General features: G+C 33.6%; 1 protein-coding gene across 1 annotated transcript in view; it reads right to left on the reverse strand.

Moving 5' to 3' along the window:
- Positions 1 to 5,930: 5,930 nt before the first annotated feature.
- LOC145671932 (uncharacterized) overlaps positions 5,931 to 22,806 on the reverse strand; it is a 92,403-nt gene continuing 75,527 nt past the window's right edge. Inside the window, exon 7 of the mRNA XM_081741141.1 lies at positions 5,931 to 6,183. The gene's annotated coding sequence lies outside the window, so the exon portion shown is untranslated. The remainder of the gene's footprint in view (positions 6,184 to 22,806) is intronic.

A 22,806-nucleotide genomic window follows, 5' to 3' on the forward strand; every position in this document is an offset into this window, starting at 1 on the left:
TTTTTTGGAAATGATTTGTTTTTTATTTATATATTTTTCATTTTTAAAAATCTTTTTAAAATTGAAACTTGCGATCAAAATTATTAAATGTTTTGAAAAAAATGTGCAGTTATTATGAAACAGTATTTTAAAAAAGTGCAAAACTTTTAACCTCTGTTACGAAAGTCCTCCTAAGAATCCTTCTTCTTGCAGGTATTTGCAATTACTGAATTCTTTTTAAACTTCCAAGCTTTCGACTATCCTCTGGAGTCTTCGTCACAGAGGTTGAAAACAGGAAGAAAAAGAATAGAAACATAAAGGAATAAAAATGGAACGGATTTATCAAGAAAAAGAGCTGTGTTATACGGAGACACGTTGTCAAATATGTTAGTAATCATCAGATGAAGTTGCAAACTAAAATATGGCTGAGCCAATTTGTGCGCCTTACTTGTTCCTTGTTGAAAAATTGCCAATTCATGTTATCATCTGTATCATGCCGATGCTGTGAAAATATTGTAATCGCCGCTTCCCATTCACTCAACCATCCGTTGTCTAAATTTAACTTCGGATTTTTAAAATTAATAAATAAATGTTTAAAAACTAGTTTCTCTACTTCATTTCTAGCTCCAAATAAAATTTTTGAGTCTTTTACCCTGTGTTGTGTTTTAAATGTTTCGATAAACCTCATCAGATTTTCCGCTGTTGAATCTCTAATATGCTCCTTTACTCAGACTTCTAAATTTCTTTTCGTTTTGCTTATATAACTCTCATTGAAAATTTACTTGGTAACTCTTGAAAATGTATTTATTCATTAAAAAAATAAACTATAGTAAATTTAGACAAGGGATGGTTGAGTGACGAATGGGAAATGATAATTACAAACTTTTTACAGCATCGGCATGACAATAAAAATAATAACATGAGTTTGCAACCTTCCAATAAGGAACAAGAAAGGCTCACAAATTGACTCAGCCATATTTTAGTTTGCATCATAGTAATCCTTTGATAGCTGACAACGGCAATGTGCTTGACAACGTGTTTCCGCACAACACAGCTCTTTCCTTGATAAATCCGTTCCATTTTTATTCCTTCATGTTTCTGTTCTTTTTCTTCCTGTTTTTAACCTCCGTGACCAAGACTCCAGGGCAGAGTCGAAAGCTTAGAAGCTTAAAGGAAATTCAGGAATTACAGAAATCGGTAAGTAGAATAATATTAGAATTTCTGAGCGTGGTTTTACATTGTTTGTCGTTCAAAGAAATTGATTATTTTAAACGTATATATTTATCAAGTTCCTATTTCTTTCAGTTAAGAATATGTTTAATATCGTCTCCCCTTTATAGAGTATGGTCATACTGATATAAACTGAATTCAGTTTCTAATTTGAAACATGGATGTCCTCCTTCCTGTGGTGGAATTATTTAAAATATGTTTTTGTTTTTGTCCTTTTATTCTTGAAAGTTAAAATTACTGTATTCCAACCAAATAGATTCAAACAATTTGAGTTCAGTCCTCTAATTTTGAGAAATTGAAGGAAAAAATTTCAAATGAAATAAGGTCATCAAAACAAATCAAAACGTAACACTATGTATCAATATTTAAAGCAACAGTTATTTCTGTGTGCATTACCGAATGTCTTATTATAATATTTTTTTTAAACAATAAATATATATATATTGTAAGTTATATAACGTAATAACGTCACATTCTTCTCAAAATTCAGAATTTTCTTTTCATTTTAAAACATATAACTTCGAATTAAGGTTCAAATACTGATGCTCAAATTAGTAATTGCCATTTTAATACAAGGAATATGCCTTGCTCTTAAGTTAACGCCTGACGTTTTACTATTTCAACATGAAACTGATTTTATAATTTTTCCATGTGTTATGCGCCTGTTGTTCTGTATGGTTTCGAAACATGGTCGCTTACTCTGAGGGAAGAACGTAGACTGAAAATATTTGAGAACAAGATCTTGAGACCAATATTCGGACCCAAGAGGAACGAGAATGGGGAATGGCGGAAACTTCTCAACGAGGAACTACGTAATTTATACGGTTTACCAAACATTGTTAGGACCATAAAATCTAGGAGGCTCAGGTGGGTAGGTTGTGTAGCCAGAATGGAAGAAACTAGTAACGCTTTCAAAGTCTTAACTGGAAGTCCAAACGGAAAACGACCATTAGGAAGACCTAGGAGCAGATGGGAGGACAATATTAAGATGAATTTCACAGAAATAGAAATATAAAGTAGAAACTGGATCCAATTGGCTAAGGACAGAAGTCGGTGGAGAGCTTTTGTAAACGCGGCATTGAACCTCCGGGTTCCATAGGTCATAGAGTTAGTTTATGTGTTATATGCTATTTCACTATATAAGTGCTGATGTAACCAAAAGAATTTTGAGCTAGATCAAATTCATTGAAAATTGTTTTTTAAAGGTGAGACTTTATGTACTGTTCTCTAAGATACATTATATATTTTGTAAAACTTAACACTGTTTCATTACCTAGTCATGTGATACCTGTACACTCGATTTGATCATACTTCAGTTATAATAAAACATGTATTGGTTAGAGAGAGAGAGGTAGGGTAGACTGATATAAAGTAGAACTTTCCCGTTAGCCGCAAGACCACGATTCAATTCCTTGCTAGTGAAAGAATTTTGTTCCTCTTCAAAATTATTTGAAAACTGTATTTCTTAAACTATTTTTAATAAGTAAGATTTCCTAAATTTTGAAACTTAGTTTTAAGTAGACGAAGAGTGAATATTGATAGCTAGGCAGGCCTATTTTCTAACTATTTGCTCACAACATTTTCAAACTTCAAGGTGAGGTAATGAGTATATAAAATCTTACAAGTAGAATTGATTCCAACAGAGATGGCGCTTTTGCATTAGGCTTATTATCGTCAATAGGACTCTTCCTCATGAACCTTGTTTGGGCTCAGTTTTGTGAGCCTATTTGAACGTCTATGGTGTAGATTAAGCTTGGCGCAACTTAATATACCGTCTAATTTATATTTTATACAAGAGCATTGTATACGATGCACAATATTTCCAAATTAAAATTTCTGCGTTGGATAAATTTTATGTGATAATTTTCCTAGTGCTTCAATAAGATGTTGAATGTAAATGTCCAATCATTGTTTATTCCTAAATATTTTATCGAGGATTGTGCAGAGTAACGGGAGATTTGATTTGTGTATTTTAGTTATACTTTTTATGTTGACCACATTGTAATGATGCAGTATCATTTAGTAGACATATGGCCAGGTGAACAACGTAAATTCAAAAACAATGATTGCTTAGAAACTACAGCACGAGAGTTCTGATAGATTCCTTCAGTTCACGTAATAAAGGCCTCGGTTAAAAATTTTGACAGTTTTTAGCTCTAGTAAGAAGCATCCAAGACAAAGAAAAACTGTCCGAACACCAGACACTGTCGAAGCTGACAGGAGTCCAGAGCGAAGAATATAATTCTAAGTGTTTGATTACTGTAACTAAATATTTATCCTACGACATAAATTAGAAGATTTACTTCGAATGTGGCATAGAATGTTAGTGTTTATCACAGCAATAGCGAGAGGAGTGGATGAAGAACCAATTTATCACAGCCACAAATACAACTCCACTGAATTCTTTAACAAGTATTGAGAAATTCCTGTAAAAAAAAAAAAAAAATGTTTTGATGATGCTCCTGACAATTATTTCGTGTAGTTCTCTATTTTGGGTACAAAAACCAGGAAATGAACATCTTCTTTTGGGAACAACTTGCCCTAAAATAGCTAATCATGTGTTGCTAGTGAGCAGCATTGCCTGTAATATTGTCAATTATAACAGAATATTTTTCAGAAGGAGTAATTAGCAGCAATTTCGTTGAAATATCTCCCTATAGACCAAGAAACCACAAGTAAAATGAAGTTTTAAGGAACTCGGTAATTAAAGCTTCTGCAATACTGAATTTGATTGTAACCTGTTAACAAAGGTTACAATTATCTAAACGAGGGATCAGCAAATCACGTTTTCAAACTATTAATGTACCAAATACAGAATTTGAGGAAAATATTTTTCTTAAAAACGACAACATTGATTACAACATTGACGAGAATATTGACATATCTGGAAACACAAATACACAACGTAAATTATGGGGAAGTACAAGAGGAACTATCACAGGTAATCTTTTACAAGTTTTAACAAATTCACAAGATATATCTAGTAATGAATGGCGGAATTCTGTGAAGAGTAGCAATGCATGGTAATAGTGTACTAGGCATAACAATGGTTACTTTTTTTTATATATACATACTAAATGGAATGTATATTTTGATCTAGAAGGTGGTGACTATTATCCTTTTTCTTCAAACTCATGCAATAGACACTAACTGCACATCTAACTCCTGTTATGCATCATCAAATATTGTATCAAATGTTCCAGCAAAGTGGAATTTGAACGTATACGATACCAAGTTGTATGCAACTTTTAGGTTGGTTACATTTGATGTAATTGTTCTAAACATGTCCTATTCCCATCCAACAAAACAAACGAAAATCACTGTGTGGTGGAGCTAAACGTGGACACGAGAAGCAACTGAAATGCTTATTAATCCTTACAGGCAGCAGTAATAAATACAAACACAAAGAAGCCTTGGAAAATCTGTTGATGAAGTTAGGCTGGCAAAGTCAGAGATTACAAGTTGGTGAGCGTTCACATTTCGCATGCACTGGTTCATATTTTCAATTGCTTTTTTTTATTTTTATTTTTTTAAGATTTACGATTTAAACAACTTATAAGCGAGTACCGCGTTGTACTTTATGCCTATCAACAAATGTTGCAATTACATGAAGAAATGTAAACAAATAAGTAACAAAATTAAGTTCTGTATTTGATCATTTATAGTGGGTGTAAAAGTTTCAGCCAACTTATTTGACCAAATGACTATCATAGGCAAGTTTGATACAACATTTGAAGGAAAACTGTGACCATGTATAATGGATTTAAGATATATCCTTCAAAAGACTTAAGTCTAAATTACAAAATGTAACGACTAAAATAGATTGGGATGTCAAAGCAAATTTGAAGAAACACGTCAAATCATGGAATAACAAAACAATTTTACAAATGAAAATGACATTATCATATTTAATGATCTTATAAAGAAACTAACAATATTAAAGGAAAAATCGGCTACTGATCAAAATTTTACGGAACATAAACATAAATCTAAATCTAATAAAAAATGGTGGGATGAAGAATATCAGAAGGCAACTAATGAAATGAAATCTTTCAGTTTAACGTCCCACGAATTTTGCTCTATATAGTAAGGGAGACGATGATTAAAGTAAGTGAATGATAATAAATGAATTGGTGGAATGAAAATGGAGAGGAAATGAGAGTTCCCCGAGAAAACCCACGGACATGTCGTCCACCATAAACCTACTTGGCCGGGATCGAACCAGAGACCCTACATACCAGAGGTAAGTGTTCTACCACTGAAGCACCGTGCCCTCCTAAGGCAAGTAATAATTGTCAAAGGCTCCTAAAACATTTTTACATAATAGAACGAAAAAAAAGAACTTTATATACCATTGTAAACTAAGAACCAATGTTAAAAAGATTACATTAAATTAGGAGAAAACATCTGGAAAGAATTCTACAATAAAATCTATCTTACATCAAAATATATAATTGGGAATTTAAAAATAATTAAATCAAAATAAAAAATATTAACAGAATATATTACAGGAAATGATTGGATAGAGGAATGTCTTCAACAATTAGTTCTATCAACTAACTGTAAAGAATTCTAGAAATATAGTATACACAACAAAAGAAAATTTATCAGATATGGAGATACTTTATTCAAAGCAGAATTTAACATTCTACTACTTAGTCTCCAAGAACTGATGGAGTACATTACAAAGATTACAAAAAATTATCAGATGATGGGAAGAATTTACTACCAAAAATATTTACTACCAAACATATGGAAAATATCAATTATATCTAGTCAATGAAAAAAATTCCTCACAGTTCCTATTTCAAAAAATAAATAGCACATTGGAAAAGACGAAAATTATGTATCTATAGCATTAATACTTGCTCTCTTAAATTATTTGAAAAGCTGATTGTTAGAAGTTAACGAAATTTACTCTCTAATATCACATGATGCCCTTGGACCTGTCATCCTCGACATTTTCAAGCATATCTAGAAAAGAAATTTATAATGACAATTAATATAGATTTTAAAAAGCATACAATTCGATTATATTAAATATTCTTCTTGAAAAAGTATACAAATAAAATATTGCGTCAAAACTTATTATAATTTTCCATAGTTTACTTGTACATAGAAAAAAAATATGCATTGAATTGAACCAAAATTATAATAAATTAAGAATAACATGGATTAGACAGTTAAGAATGTAATAAGTTAAGCCCAATTTTATTTAATATTTATATACTGTATTTAATAACAGAAATAAAAAAGATTTAAATAATATAGAAAAAGAAAAAACAGAAAATTCTTCGTAAAAATAATAAATTGGACTAAACGCAATGGTATAGAAGTGAACTGGAAAAAAAATATCATTCTGTATTCACGATAAAACTACATTATACAATACCAACTATAAAAGTAAATGGACACACATTACTTCAAGAAATAATTAACACTTCTGACCAGAGTATTTATACTTGTTTATTAAAACTAAAATACAGTGTAATGGTTTCAACAACTTAACATTATCTTCATCAGACACTAACTCTCAGTTAGTTGTGTTAGTCATTTAGAGTTAGTGTCTGATGAAGATAATGAAGAAGTTGTTGAAACCATTACACTGTATTTTAGTTGTAATAAATAAGTGTAAATACTCTGATCAGAAGTATTAATTATTCCTTTAGTGAGTTCCAGAGTCGTGGTGGATAGAGTTACATAACTTCAAATATCTAGGACTTCATTTGAAAACAAAATGAATTGGAAACACCAGTTATCAAATTTAACAACAACCTCGAATAAATGTTATAGCATTCTTGAATGTTTAAGATAAAAAAAAAAAAAAAATAATAAAAAATAAACCCAATATGTTTAAATAAAATTTGATACACAATGTATTTTGGCCAAAATTCTATGTAGTAGCATATTTTTATGCGGAGAAAATTAATTATTTTTACCAGAAAATAAAGTCTCTTTAAGATACAATCAAAATAATATTATATCAATCAAGTTTTTGTCATAGAAATGTTCTATTCAAAGAAATTGGTATGATCCCTGTACAAATTCAAATCTCAAAATTAGAAAATTTTATCAAGAATGGCGAAAACGAGGAATCCCATTATGGGATCACTCCATCAGATTAAAATTTTACTAGAAAAATTAAATAAAAGGTACTATACCGTAAGAACAACTTACTTTTAGATTGTCAGAGCTTTTGATAATGTTGAAACTTATGAAAGAATTGTATCAAAACTCCCATCAATTTTTGTTATATGACTCAATATACTAGTATTTTAATAGAAATAAAAGTAATAATAACAAAATATATAACATATTTGAATCTAGAAAATTGTAAAAAATTCAATGAACATACTTGGAAGTTTCATTTCGACAAATAAACCCCAGATTCTAATTTGTTTTTACGATGCTTTCGAAACGTTATGCAGTAATAGTTGTATCTAACTTAAATCTTACAAAAATGTTCAAATCTCCTAAATACATAATCATTTTCGAAGGGGAGGCTTTCGCAATTAAGGCATGGTTTCTTAGTAATCAAAACTTTTCATCTTTATTACATATGTATGTGTTCCGACTCTCTTAATCTGCTTAATGCTTTTACAAGAACCAATGGCAATATGAAAACTACATGGCTTTTATTAAATACTAAAATATAAAATGCTACAAGAAAAAGGCTGTAATATACAATTTTTACATACTAAATCGCACAGTGACTTATAATTTCACACTGAAACTAGTATTGTTCCTAAGAATGGAGGGGATGTGAAATACAATGAAATCTTTTAATTTTACGTCCCACGGTAATGCCGGGTAGGCTGAAGGACACGGTGATGATGAGAAATGAGTGAAATGGTGGAATGAAGAAACTGGGATGGAATGGGAGAACCCCGAGAGAACTTGCGCACACGATGTTTGTTCACCACAAAGTTCACTTGGCGCGAGCTGGAATCGAACCAAAGACCCCATGCATCAGAGGTGAACGCTCCACCACTGAGCCACCGCGGCCCCTGGATGTGATATGTGTCAACCCACTTCAATAAAAAGTAGTCATTTAAACACTGAAACAATAAATTAAAGAAAATCATTTGCAGGCGATATATAATTAGAAAGCAGAAAATAGAACAGGACCTGTCATGCAATATTAAGACATTATGAATATAGAGAAAATAAACCTCTGGCTTGTAATATTTTCATGGTCTACACACAAGGCTCTTATTGTATATCGACTATTATTTAATACAACATTAAAACTGAACAATTTGCATCAAATCGAGGGGTGCGTATTCATTACAGTCGAAGTAGGACTAGGATGAAAATGTTAAAAAAAAAAGAAAAAACTTCGAACTGGAATGTTTTCACATGAAGAGCTTACATATTTTAATACTATAATGACTAAACTATGTTAGATTAGGGATACTGTTAACTACTAATTCACCCATTAATTAGACCTAGATGTGAAACAAACGTTAATTATTCCTATATATATAAAATAGCATAATTAATTTCAAAACTTCTGGCAGTATTTTTACTCCCAACAAGTTATAGTGAGGGGGAATTTTTCTTCCCAAAATATTAAGTAGATTGAATTCTGTTTTATCCTCCCAGGATTTCATACTCTCTGTAGGTGAAATTTGTGTGTGTGTGGGATGTGGATCGTATTCAATTACAAATATTTTGGCTATGAATAATTTATATTTAATACTCTTAATAATTGAATTTACACAAATAAATGACATTCAAATTTAAAAACATAGAGAGAATAATAATAATAATAAAAAACAAATAAAATATTGTAATATTTACATCAGATAAAGTATTTAGCGAAAGTGCACACGGGATAGAAAGAAAGAACTTGTATTGACTTATTCAAAGTGGAAAAAAAAAAAAGAAAGAAATACAATACATAATACATGTTTTAATACTCTTAAATATGTTCAAAGAATCTAAATATGAATACTGTTGTAGCTTACTATCAAATAATCAAAACGACAAACATAATAATTATAGGCAAATTTGCTCTATACTAATATAAGAGGAGCAAAACAAACTGAACACATCTCAAGTGTTTTCTTCGGATTCAAGGATCTTCAGAGTATCATAATGCAACATCGAACGAAAGATCTTACACTAATTTTACTCTAAAAGAACATTAGTGCAGTAGAAGACTTAGCTGATATGGCTGTCTCCTAATAATTCAGGACAAGGAATAAAGGATTGAAAATGAAGATGGAAGCGAAGCAGCATTAAGCTAATCCAAAATTGAACGAGATTCTGCCATCTTGTGGAGGTTGCACTAAGATGGCACTATAGTTAATAAGTATAGGGAAGCTTTGCTCTTAAATTTTATTACTTTTTCTTCCTTTTTACAAGTTATTACTTTAGACAATTCAAAGTTTATTACAATCTTAAATATATGTTTTACAATTACAAGATGTTTGGCGCCGCTTCTCCTATTTAATTAAATTAAAATTGTGTCAATCAAATCTACTTATAACAGGCTAATCGTCCATCTTGGAATGGGCCATTTTGTTCATATTGTAAACTTATAACAATTTTAGTGATATAGCCGACTTGCCTGTTTGAACTGCGGCGAATAATTTATAATAAACCTCGCAAGAGTTTTAAAACAAGACAAGACAAGGTTGCACAAAAAAAGTGGTACGCCCTTAGTTACAAAGCCTGCTTTATGATACACCCGTCATATTCCAGAGCAACTGGTCTTTTTAGCCATATTAAAATTTGTTATAACGAAATACTATTTTGTGGATATGGGTGCCTGCATATCTTGGATTTTGAAAATATATCCTGAAACAGTTGGAAACAAAAGAGGATAAAAACACGCGCGTATGCAGAAATTTATTTCGAGGAGTCCAAATTCAATATGATGATATATTATATTAAAATTTGTAAAATTATTCCTAAAATTAGATTAGATTTACAGAAAGCTTGAGAATGTGGGAGGGGGGACCGGACCACCAGGACCCATTCTCTGCGTACATCACTGGATGAAAAGTTGAATAAACATTGATAATATACGAAATAAAAACAATATATCTTATGCTTGACCTTTCACCTGGTAGCCTAATTTATAATTTCACAATTTATTTACTATGTTGTAAATATTTTTCCTTCCTTTACTTGCTTTTAATGGAATCTAAGTGAAAATATCTCTACTTGAATGCTTCCTTGAGGAGATTACATAGTGGATACTTGAAACAGTTAGAGTTCGATCATTTATGTCTGGTACTATGAACTACACAAGAACGCATTAAACTCAGCGTTGCAAACTTAACAATTTCCAGCAGAGGACTCTCGATTCATCCTTTCTGATCTAATTTTTCTCAGAATACTTTGCGGTTGATGACGTCACGTGGAGGTATCTCCAAGGATGCGTCATGGAGGATCTTCCCATATCACAAAATCGTGAAGCCATACGTATCCTATGATTGTCGATTTTCTTACCTGCGAAAGGTCATTCCTGATTTTCCTCTCACTATTATTTGTACACCTATACGTTCAGTATGTTACCATTGTACATACCATTGTATTGTATGTTACCATATAAATCTGAAGCAACGGCTTAAATAAAAAACATACCACAGACACGCTACATGTCTACATATGAAGTTCGCAATGTTTTGAACCAACATATATGACGGAAACGAGAGTAGCCAATCAGATGTGCCAATGCTATTTTGTTTTTTTGGATCTTTTCAGTTAATAGGATGAAGATACATATGGGTATATCCTCTATTTTATAACATCCTTGAGTATCACGAGGTATTGTTCAAGAGAGCAAGTGAAGTACTGCATACACAATTACGCTAGTTGGTATACTGTTTCGCTTTACGGATCAGAGACGTAGACATTGAAAAGCTGAAATATCCAAGGTGAAAGCATTTGAAATGTGGTGTTGGTGTAGAATGCTGCGCATATCATGAACCGAAAGGAAAAGGAATGAAGACGTACTAAAGGAAGCTTATGAAGGACGACAAATCATGAAGATAATAGGAGAAAGAAGAAACAGCATGCTTGACCATCTTGTTCGGCACTCCGATTGGATCACCGTGCTGATAGAGGGAAAGGCAGAAGGAAAACCAGGAAGAGGAAGGCCAAGGATAGAATATCTAGATGCAGTTACGAAGAAGATACCTTATCAAAGTATAAAACAGCTCTCCCAAGCGAAAGAAAAGTTTTAAAATTTCCATGTTGCCCACAAACCTATGGTTGAGGTGAACAAGAAGAAGAAGAACAGGTATACTGTTTCAAGATGGGCAAAGGTCCTTCCACATTATGTCACGGATAAGGAGCCAATTAGAACGCTAAACGCGAACTCGGGCTACCTGTTATTTTATATACCTTGAAAAAGTGATACGCCCTTATTACAATGCCTGCTTTATGATACACCCACCATATTCTGATTTTCAGAAAACAATTTTTCTCAGCCATATTAAAATTTGCTATAATGAAGATACTATTTTGTGGAATCTAAAAATATTTATCTGCATGTCTTGTGCTTTGAAAAATATTTCCTGAAACAGTTGGAAACAGTAGGGGATGACAACATGGTACATACGTAGGACTTTATTCGGAGAGTCCAAATTCAGTACGACTATAAATTATATTAAAATTTGTAAAATTATTCCTAAAATAAAACTAAATTTACAGAAAGCTTGGGAATTGGAGAGAAAGGGTACGGACCACCAGGACTCACCCCCTGCGTACGTCACTGGATGAAATATTGAATAGACATTGATGACATATGAAATAAAAATAATAAATCTTACATTTGACCTTCAAGCTGGTGGCCTAATTTATAATTTCACAATTCATTTACTCTGTTGTAAATAGTTTTCCTTCATTCACTTATTTTTTTATTACTTTTTTATGGAATCTAAGGGAAAATATATCTACAGAGTGACCACAAAGTCCCGTTATCCCTGAAAATAATTAAGTTAAAGCACATAACATACGTAAATAATTACACGGAAAGAACTGAATGACATGAACAACAATGCTTTCGAGAAGCTTTATTGAGATAGGAAACATTAAATGTTCAATGGATCAGTCTGTTGACCGTCATTTTGATGTATGGCAAAGGATAACACGCCGCCAGTTTCTGTACAACATTTTGCAGAGCATTGCAGGTATAACTTGAGTGAAAGTTTATTTCACAGCTTCTGTCAGTTCGGTAGTGGTATCGTAACGGTTTTGTGAAGCGATACCTTTACGAACTTAATAGCGCATTATCACCTGGGCTTCGTGGTGACTAGACATTGGTGCCCTGCAGATCCGGACTACCACGACCAATCCAATGCCCAGGAAAGACTTCCGTAAGATATTCATGTACGGCGAGAGCATAATGTGCAGGTACATTAAAGGGATAACGGTAGAACTTGTATTAGCATTTATCAAGCGCTAACGAGAAAAGTTACATTAGCATTTATCGACGAGTAACGAAATTTTGTGGCCACCCTCTACTGGTATGCTTCCTGGGAGAAGTTACACAGTGAATACTTAGAACAGTTGGGGTTCGATTATTTATATCTAGTACCATAACTAAAGTTGTCTAGTTGCAAATTCATGTCTTAGTTGCTAGTGGGAAATCTAGTTATTCTAAAATATTATCTAGCTGAAATATAATTTTTGTTTTAAATATTTAATATCAAGTTTCTTTTCAACATAAGATTTGTTTTTAATAATAAGTTTTATCATATTTCAAACAATTATTTTGAAAATTTCCCGTATTATACATACACTCCTGACCTGACTTAACCTAACCTACCTACTCTACTTTATCTACCCTAGCACACGTTGGTGGGTTCTTTTTTCATGAATTACGTATCGTTTTCATGGCACATCAGTTTCTGCTCATGTTATAAATCTATACACAATTATTTGAGCATATGCTGTAAAAATAGCAGTGAAGAATGGCTTTAGTTTTCGCAGATATCAGCCAGGGTGTTTTAGCTACAAATTGCCTAAAAATATAATTTTCCCCTTTTGGTATTCTTACTTGGGTAAGGTCAGCTTACTTAGGTTTTAGCTCACATCTGCGGAAATTAACCCGCAGAATCTCTTTGAGTATTATATAAACCATAGAAGTAAAGTAAAAGGTATATTTTAGTTCGACGATCTATTGTAAATTTCACCATTATTATTATTATTATTATTATTATTATTATTATTATTATTATTATTATTATTATTATTATTATTATTATTATTATTATTATTTACGACTTGAATGATTAAGTAAAATCTTGTTCCTTCGCTGCTGTTTTTGGTTCGTTTTGTTTAGAATATTCTTGAAAAATAAAATTGCTGTTGGCAATACTGATTAAATGAATGTAAGACAATATATTCGGCAACTTTTGCTCCTTAAATCTACCGCAAGCGATTTTTATCTCAAAATCTAAAATATTAGATTATTTTTTAGAAATAAATATATTTGTAGCTACATTTCTATTTACTCTTACGTCCTCTGGTACTAAAATAAAATGTATAAGTTGTGTAGATATTTATGACGGACTCGTACATGTCTGTTTATGAAAATTGCAACACCCGGAACGAATGTCCCGAATGAATCCAAACCTTGCGAATATGTGTAAGGATGTTATAGGAAGAAGTGATTAAAATTTCAGACGGATAACGTCTACGTATGGTTGCCAGTGCCCTCTCGTCTTTGATCGGAGTGGTACCACATAAAGGTCAGTGCATGTTGCAGAGAGGTAGTGGATAGTGGTCAATCAAAGTGAAAACACGTAGGCAAGTGACAGCAGTTTGTAATGTCAAAGGGCGCAATATACGCAGTTGAGTAAATTCGAACGGAACAGCATGATTGGTCAGCAGGAAGCGGGTTTGTCGTACCGCGAAAATGTTGTTCATATAGGACATGCTGCGACGACAGTGATGCGTGTGTGGAACCAGTGGACAGAAGAGAGTCGTACAAAGCGACGAGCAGTAACTGGACCACGCAGTGTGACCACAGCCTGGGATGACAAACATCTTGTTCCGATGGCCATAACGGACTGTCATGGGTGTTGCCTTGTTAGCGTGGACTGTTCGACATCGTTTGCTAAAGGTTCGACTGGTGGCTCGCATACTGTTGCGACAGCTCACCTTGAGCAGAAATCACAAACACAACAGACTGATGTGGGCACGCAAACACTGTCACTGGCGTGCTCAATGGCAAAATGTACTGTTTTGGGACGAGTTTCGTTTCTTTCTATCTGTCCCGTGGTGAGCGCAATCTGCCAAATTGCATTGTCATAACGGAGCGTCATAAAGGATAAATGTCAAGTATGATGGTGTGGAGCGCCATTGGTTTCAACATGCGACAGCAACTCATCCTTATCCAGGGCAATCTGAAATACAATCCGTATATTGGTCAGGTTTTAGAGCTCAGGGTAATGCCCTACCTACAAGCAACTTCAGACGCCATATTTCAAAAGGACAATACCAAGCCACATGTGCAAGCTTTCTTCGCAGAATGCCAGGTATCACTACTTCCTTGGCCTGCACGGTCGCCTGAAATGCCGCCCATCGAGCATGCCTGGGATATGGCTAGTCACACTCCTTTGTTACGATCCGCCACTGGCAAATGTGGATACCTTGTGGACTCGGGTACAAACCGCGCGGCAGAATATCAACCAGGAAAATATCCAGCACCTTCTTGATTCCATTCCAGGAAGTGTAGAAGAGCTATCTTAGCGCGTAGTGGATTCATACCATACTGATTTTTTAAAAGTCAAAGGTGATATATAGTTCTGTAATTCTAATCATTTGTGTCTTGTCATGTACTTAATCTCTGGAACAAATTTCATTATTCTAACATAGGTCTTTCTGAGTGTTGCAATTTTCATAAGCAGCAGTGCATTATAAAGGAGCTATCTGAAGTTGGTCTCTGAAGTTTCTTACCACGTGCGGAGGGAAAATGTAGTCCCTACTTTGATGCTAGTGTTACCAACCACGGTCACTCTATTCACCGTTAAGGGCCGCGGTGGCTCAGTGGTAGAGCATTCACCTCTAATGCTTGGGGTCCCGGGTTCGATCCCAGCCCCCGCCAAGTGAACTTTGTGGTGGACAAACACCGTGTGCGTAGGTTTTCTCGGGGTTCTCCCGTTTCCTCCCACTTTCTTCATTCCACCATTTCATTCATTTCTCATAATCACCGTCTCCTTTAGCCTAACCGGCATAAACGTGGGACGTAAAACTCAAAGATTTCATTTCATTTTCTATTCACCGTAAAGAAAACTACCTTTATAGATGCATCGAAAAGGAAGACTCTTTTCTTGCCTTCACAAATAGACCTAACGTTCATTTGTTATTTTCTTCATGAGCTCTGTTTGTTTCATCCATTTCCATTTTATTTTTTATGTTGTGCTAGAAATGTAATTTCTTGTTTTTCTTCGACCTCCAGAGTCTTCTGTGGGCTGTTTAATGAATAATATTACAAGAGAGAAAGAGAGATAATGAATGAGTGCCTGAAAGTGAGAGAGAGAGAGAATAGGCGGCGCCACACTCACATTAACGTCGATTTTCAATTTCCTACAATAATCTTCTCTATTTTGTATATTTCTTGTTTTCTATGTTTGGATATATTTGAGTGACTTCTTAAGTCTCTCATAAGTTATTTGTTATCATACCGTGATTTCCTACAATAATCTTCTCTATTTTGTATATTTCTTGTTTCCTATGTTTGGATATATTTGAGTGACTTCTTAAGTCTCTCATAAGTTATTTGTTATCATACCGTGATTTCCTACAATAATCTTCTCTATTTTGTATATTTCTTGTTTCCTATGTTTGGATATATTTGAGTGACTTCTTAAGTCTCTCATAAGTTACTTGTTATCATACCGTGATTTCCTACAATAATCTTCTCTATTTTGTATATTTCTTGTTTCCTATGTTTGGATATATTTGAGTGACTTCTTAAGTCTCTCATAAGTTATTTGTTATCATACCGTGATTTCCTACAATAATCTTCTCTATTTTGTATATTTCTTGTTTCCTATGTTTGGATATATTTGAGTGACTTCTTAAGTCTCTCATAAGTTATTTGTTATCATACCGTGATTTCCTACAATAATCTTCTCTATTTTGTATATTTCTTGTTTCCTATGTTTGGATATATTTGAGTGACTTCTTAAGTCTCTCATAAGTTACTTGTTATCATACCGTGATTTCCTACAATAATCTTCTCTATTTTGTATATTTCTTGTTTCCTATGTTTGGATATATTTGAGTGACTTCTTAAGTCTCTCATAAGTTATTTGTTATCATACCGTGATTTCCTACAATAATCTTCTCTATTTTGTATATTTCTTGTTTCCTATGTTTGGATATATTTGAGTGACTTCTTAAGTCTCTCATAAGTTACTTGTTATCATACCGTGATTTCCTACAATAATCTTCTCTATTTTGTATATTTCTTGTTTCCTATGTTTGGATATATTTGAGTGACTTCTTAAGTCTCTCATAAGTTATTTGTTATCATACCGTGATTTCCTACAATAATCTTCTCTATTTTGTATATTTCTTGTTTTCTATGTTTGGATATATTTGAGTGACTTCTTAAGTCTCTCATAAGTTACTTGTTATCATACCGTGATTTCCTACAATAATCTTCTCTATTTTGTATATTTCTTGTTTCCTATGTTTGGATATGGTGTTTCCTATGGTGATTCCTATGTTTCCTATGGTGTTAATCAATACCAATATTGCATTAAAAACTATATTGTAGTGTAAGTCACTTCGAGGAAAAATCTGTTTATTCACACGGTGATTACTTCTTGGGCGATTTTCTCAAAACTAAGATGATTTTGTTCGTGGTCATAAATATTTCATTAATAACGTGACAATATATAACTTACGTATTCTGCAGGTGTCTTCTAGTCTGGAAAACGTGTAAAACCTGGAAAAGTCAGGGAATTTTGTGTGTATTCTGGAAATTATTGGTAAAGTTAGGTTTATTTCATTGCTTTTACATTTTATGTGCACAATGTTTGGAAAACAACTTTTCGCTACAGCAGAAACCATAATACAATGAAGGACTTAAGAAAGGAGTTGGCAATCCTTGCGTCTTGAGTTGTGGTTTCTGATCTCTATGTTAAAAAATGTTCCTCATGCCCACGGGTGAAGCTAGGCTATTGCAACCGGCAACTCCCAATAAGGTCCTAAATAACACTTGTTCTGGTCTTGTTGATTTTAATGTGGCGATAAGTGAGAGCCTGTGTATAGTTAACTCTAATTTACAATATAGGGGGCGCGGTGGCTCAGTGGTAGAGCGTTCACCTCCGGTGCTTGGGGTCCTTAGTTCGATCCCAGCTCGCGCCATGTGGACTTTGTGGTGGACAAACACCGTGCTCGTGGGTTTTCTCGGGGTTCTCCCGTTTCCTCCCACTTCATTCCACCATTTTCATTCATTTCTCATCATCACCATCTCCTTTAGCCTAACCGGCAGAACCGTGGGACGTAAAACTTAAAGATTTCATTTTATTTATAATATAATGCGTACGTACATAAGATATATTTAAAACTCCTATTCCATTTCCTCCATATTACATGTTCAGTGCAATTTGGCGTTCGGCGTGCCTTTCATTATGTTTATTATTATTTTGCAGGTAATTTCTGTGAATATTTTTGGCATGCTTGTAACTTTTTATTTTTTTATTTTTTATTTTTTTTTAGCAAGTGTTCATATTTTTTTTTATGGAAAACGTAAATGTAGTAGACGGAGCTCAGCGATTATTACCACACTTAAAGAAGTATGCCGATTCAGTTTTAGATAGTAATCGAGAACCATCTTGTGACAGCTTTAAAATTATTAAATCATGTCTGAAAGATGCTTTGCTTGAAGCTAAATTAGCTTTCTTCCAAACCGTTGCCGCAGACATTCAACCTTCTCTTAGGAAATTTCAGTCACTCACCAATGCTTTCCTTTTCTTTATGAGGAAATACTTAAACTTCTTAAGTCCCTTATGATTAGATTTTTTAAAATCCATTGTGGTTAAACCAGCAAGTTCTGAAGACTTGGTGAAATTTTGCCTATAAGACGGTAGTAACGATGTGTGTTTGGCTAAGCAGATTGATGTCGGATTTGCAATACGTACACATTAAAATCAGAGAAATTATGTGAACTGGATATCCTTCGTTTTCAGAGGAATTGTTTCCATATTTTAACAGGTTTTTGTAAGATTCTGTGCAAATTGCCGTTGAAATACAGACTTACTTATGGTGCTGCATGCCTCTCTCCCGATCTAGTTTTGAACAAGAGACTTGGAGAGGAACAAATAATCGTAGCAGTGGAAATGCTTGTAGAGAATCATTTGTTCTGGCCCTGCTGTTGATGAAGTAAAATGACTCTACAGTGAAATTTGTACTCAAGATTCAGTTGTCACAAGAATGAAGAATCTAAGGATCGTTGAAATCACTTGTGGTTCTCCATTCTCGACAACACTAACACCAGCAACAACTTTCCAGCACTCGTTAAAAAAAAAATTCTAGTGTTATCACACGTAAACGCTTCCTTTGAACGCAGTTTCTCATTGAGTAAGGAGTTTCTTGTGGATAATCTACACGAAGAGTCTTTAGTTTTGCAGAGAATAGTACATGACGCTGTCACGTTCCACGGAGGTGTTCAGGCAATGCCAATCTTAAAACAGTTAATTCATGCAGCAAGAAATGCAAGTGCCAAATGGAAAGACTGTCAGAAGGAAGCAGACAACAACTGAGACAGAGAAAAATCGTTCGAAAGAAAGAAAGAAAGGAGCTGCAGAGTTGGAAGAATTGAAGAAAATGAAGGGAAAAAAATCCTTGACAAGGCAGCAAAAGAAATCAACGAAGTTGATGAGCACTTGAAAAATCTTTAGAGAAAACCCAGTAACGTGATCACGTGATCCAGTAACGTCTTCTAGATCATAAAAATATTCTGCATTTAGTATTCTACATAGAAATACTAAATATAGAATACTTTTATAATCTAGAATACTAAAACCCAGAATGTTTCTCAGTATTTATATCTCGCAACGACATTCTTGTTAGTATCCATATATCTGTGTGTATTGTCGTGTATGTATTAGCCCTGCTTCATGTCCTGGAACAATAAAAAAAATCTAATAATAAAATAGAAGTAAATCACTTGAATAGGTTATGTAGCTGGGTGTACCTCACAAGTACGTGGTATGAAATGTAAAATATTTATATGTATTTTTGTGTATTATTGTTTTGTCACTCACACTTTTTGTGTATATATATATATTGAAACAAAGAGCGGAGAGGGATGGCTATAAGGGAGATGGGAAGTTGTAAAAAAACATTGTATTTAACAATATTGTGTTTGTTAGGAATAAATAAAAACACTTATTTTTGTGTTCATATTTTTGTATTTTTGTAACAGCTGTCGTAGCTAAGAGAACAGATATTATAAAACTACAAATGTTTAGAGAATAGCAGTTACTTAACTTCACTAAAATATAGCCTGGAAAATTTTCTGTTTTGGTCTGGAAAACCTGGAAAAGTTAGGGAATTTTATTTGTCTGAAATAGTAGACACCGTGAGCCTTATGCAGAGTCCTTTTGATGTGATATTAGTGCCATACTAAAGGGTTCGACTAACATATGTTCCCTGCAGTAGTCAGGCTTTTAGTATGACGTCATAACGTCAAAACGACTCTGCATAACAACTCTAGTATGGGTAATGGTTTTGGTCGAAATATTTTCTCAAAAAAGACTCAGGTAATTTTGTTCACATTCTATTAATAAATCTTTCATTAACAGTCTGACAATGGTATAAAGTTCATTGTCGAAAAAAAAAGCACGAAGGGTATTTTATTTTCGACAATTTCCTCAAAAAAATCAGACAATTTTGTTAATGTTTCATTAATTACTCTATAATGCTAAATAAATTACTTCTTACTTAAGTATTGTAACGTTAATGCGTGTATATATATATATAGAGGGTGTTTCAAAACAACGTTTGGGAGGTGATTCCTGACACCAAGATAAGATGAAAAGTACAGACAAACCTAGGTGCGCAAATGCTTCCTTCCGGAGTTATAGGCTGCCGAAAACATGAAAACCTGAACTTTAAAAGGTCAATAGCTCCAACACTATGGGACCTATCGTAGTCAAGCCAAGACTTTATTTAGAAATTAGTATGTACCCTATCCAAATACCCGTGTTTTAGAATCCTGTGGTACTTCTGCAACAATTTTTATAAAAGAATTTGGTGAATACTTCAAATTATATGCCCGTAGCCAAACTTTCTATAAAAATTGTTCCGTGAGTACCTTAGGATTCTGAAACTTGGATATTTGAATAGTCCACATATTAGTCCCTACCTTGACCCGAAGTCTTGACCCGACTACGGTAGGTCACATACTTTTGGAGTTATGGACCTTTAAAAATTCATTTTTTCATGTTTTCGGTAGCCTATAACTTCGAAAGAAAGCATTTGTGCACCTAGGTTTGTCTGTACTTTTCATGTTATCTTGGTGTCAGGAATCACCTCCCAAAGGCTGTCAGTGTTGTTTTGAAACACCCTATACATATATAATGCCACTCGACTACTGGGCAATTTGCACAAGCATTTTCCCTGTAATTAAATAGTTATGCTAGGAAATACCGCAAGCTCTCCATCAAGGCAATGAACACTACAGCCCAGTAAGGCGACATAGTGCAGCAAGATAATATTTTAATTCTTTCTATGGTAATACTGACTTTTAATTCTACTGTACTGCTTTTGTAACAAAGAAATTCAAATTTCAAAAGATAACAAATACTTTTATTTGAACAAAAATATTAATGCAAAAAACAACAACAACTACAACTACAAATGAGTAAAGTGGCTTAAAATTCAAGTCTTCATTTTAAAACAGTCACTTCCATATCCTTGATGTTTAACAAATCTGCTTTTCTTTTTCCAAACAATTTGACCGAAAAAGCATCGTACATGAAACCTCTAGCCTTAAAGCATTTCATTATAACAATACTCGACATATACCAAAACGAAAATTTCCCACCTTTTTTAAATGCTGAGTCCAGAATATAATTCAAAAGTACGAGGTGCACTCAAGTTATAACACCTTCAAGAAACCTCTAGTCTTAAAGCATTTCATTATAACAATACTCGACATATACAAAAACGAAAATTTCACACCTTTTTTAAATGCTGAGTCCATCAAATAATTCAAAAATACGAGGTGCACTCAAGTTACACCTTCAAGAAACCTCTAGCCTTAAAACATTTCATAATAACAATACTCGACATATACAAAAACGAAAATTTCACACCTTTTTTAAATGCTGAGTCCATCAAATAATTCAAAAATACGAGGTGCACTCAAGTTACAACACCTTCAAGAAACCTCTAGCCTTAAAGCATTTCATAATAACAATACTCGACATATACAAAAACGAAAATTTCACACCTTTTTTAAATGCTGTCCATCAAATAATTCAAAAATACGAGGTGCACTCAAGTTACAACACCTTCAAGAAACCTCTAGCCTTAAAACATTTCATAATAACAATACTCGACATATACAAAAACGAAAATTTCCCACCTTTTTTAAATGCTGAGTCCATCAAATAATTCAAAAATACGAGGTGTACTCAAGTTATAACACCTTCAAGAAACCTCTAGCCTTAAAGCATTTCATAATAACAATACTCGACATATACAAAAACGAAAATTTCCCACCTTTTTTAAATGCTGAGTCCATCAAATAATTCAAAAATACGAGGTGCACTCAAGTTACAACACCTTCAAGAAACCTCTAGCCTTAAAGCATTTCATAATAACAATACTCGACACATACAAAAACGAAAATTTCACACCTTTTTTAAATGCTGAGTCCATCAAATAATTCAAAAATACGAGGTGCACTCAAGTTACAACACCTTCAAGAAACCTCTAGCCTTAAAGCATTTCATAATAACAATACTCGACATATACCAAAACGAAAATTTCCCACCTTTTTTAAATGCTGAGTCCAGAAAATAATTCAAAATACGAGTGCATTCAAGGTATAACACCTTCAATTTTTTTCACAGGTTTGGTAACAGATTAACATGCTGTTTGTTTTCAAATACGCGGGCAGTCGTTGTCAATGCTTGACAGAGATGATGAAACCAAACGGCACACAGAATTCTAGCGGCAGCAGTGAGAATAATGGCTATTTTTGATTCATTACTAGAACAGTGTGTAATCATTTGTTTTCTCGAATTTCGTGGTGTGACACCACTTGAAATTCATCGTCAGTTGAATGAGACAAGTGATGTTGTCATGGATTTGTCTAATTTGCGTTTGTGGGTGCGACATCACAAGAAGACAGAACGTCGTGTGACAATAAACCAAGTAAATCTCGACCTCGCACAAACTGCTCTGACAACATGATCGAACAATTGGAGAAAATTGTTTTGGAAGATCGCCGAATGAGTGTGGAACACATCGCCTCTAAAGTTGGTATTTCCGTAGATCATGCACACTGTCGTCAGACCGACTTGTGCGAGGCCGAGATTGTTATGCTTTGTTCGCAGACGGGTTATGTAGGGACAATTTTAAATCTTGAATACCGTAAGTATATAACAA

The sequence above is a fragment of the Thermobia domestica genome, chromosome 15, assembly GCF_964235325.1.
Source record: "Thermobia domestica chromosome 15, izTheDome1.hap1.1, whole genome shotgun sequence".
NCBI classification, from domain to species: Eukaryota; Metazoa; Arthropoda; class Insecta; order Zygentoma; family Lepismatidae; genus Thermobia; species Thermobia domestica.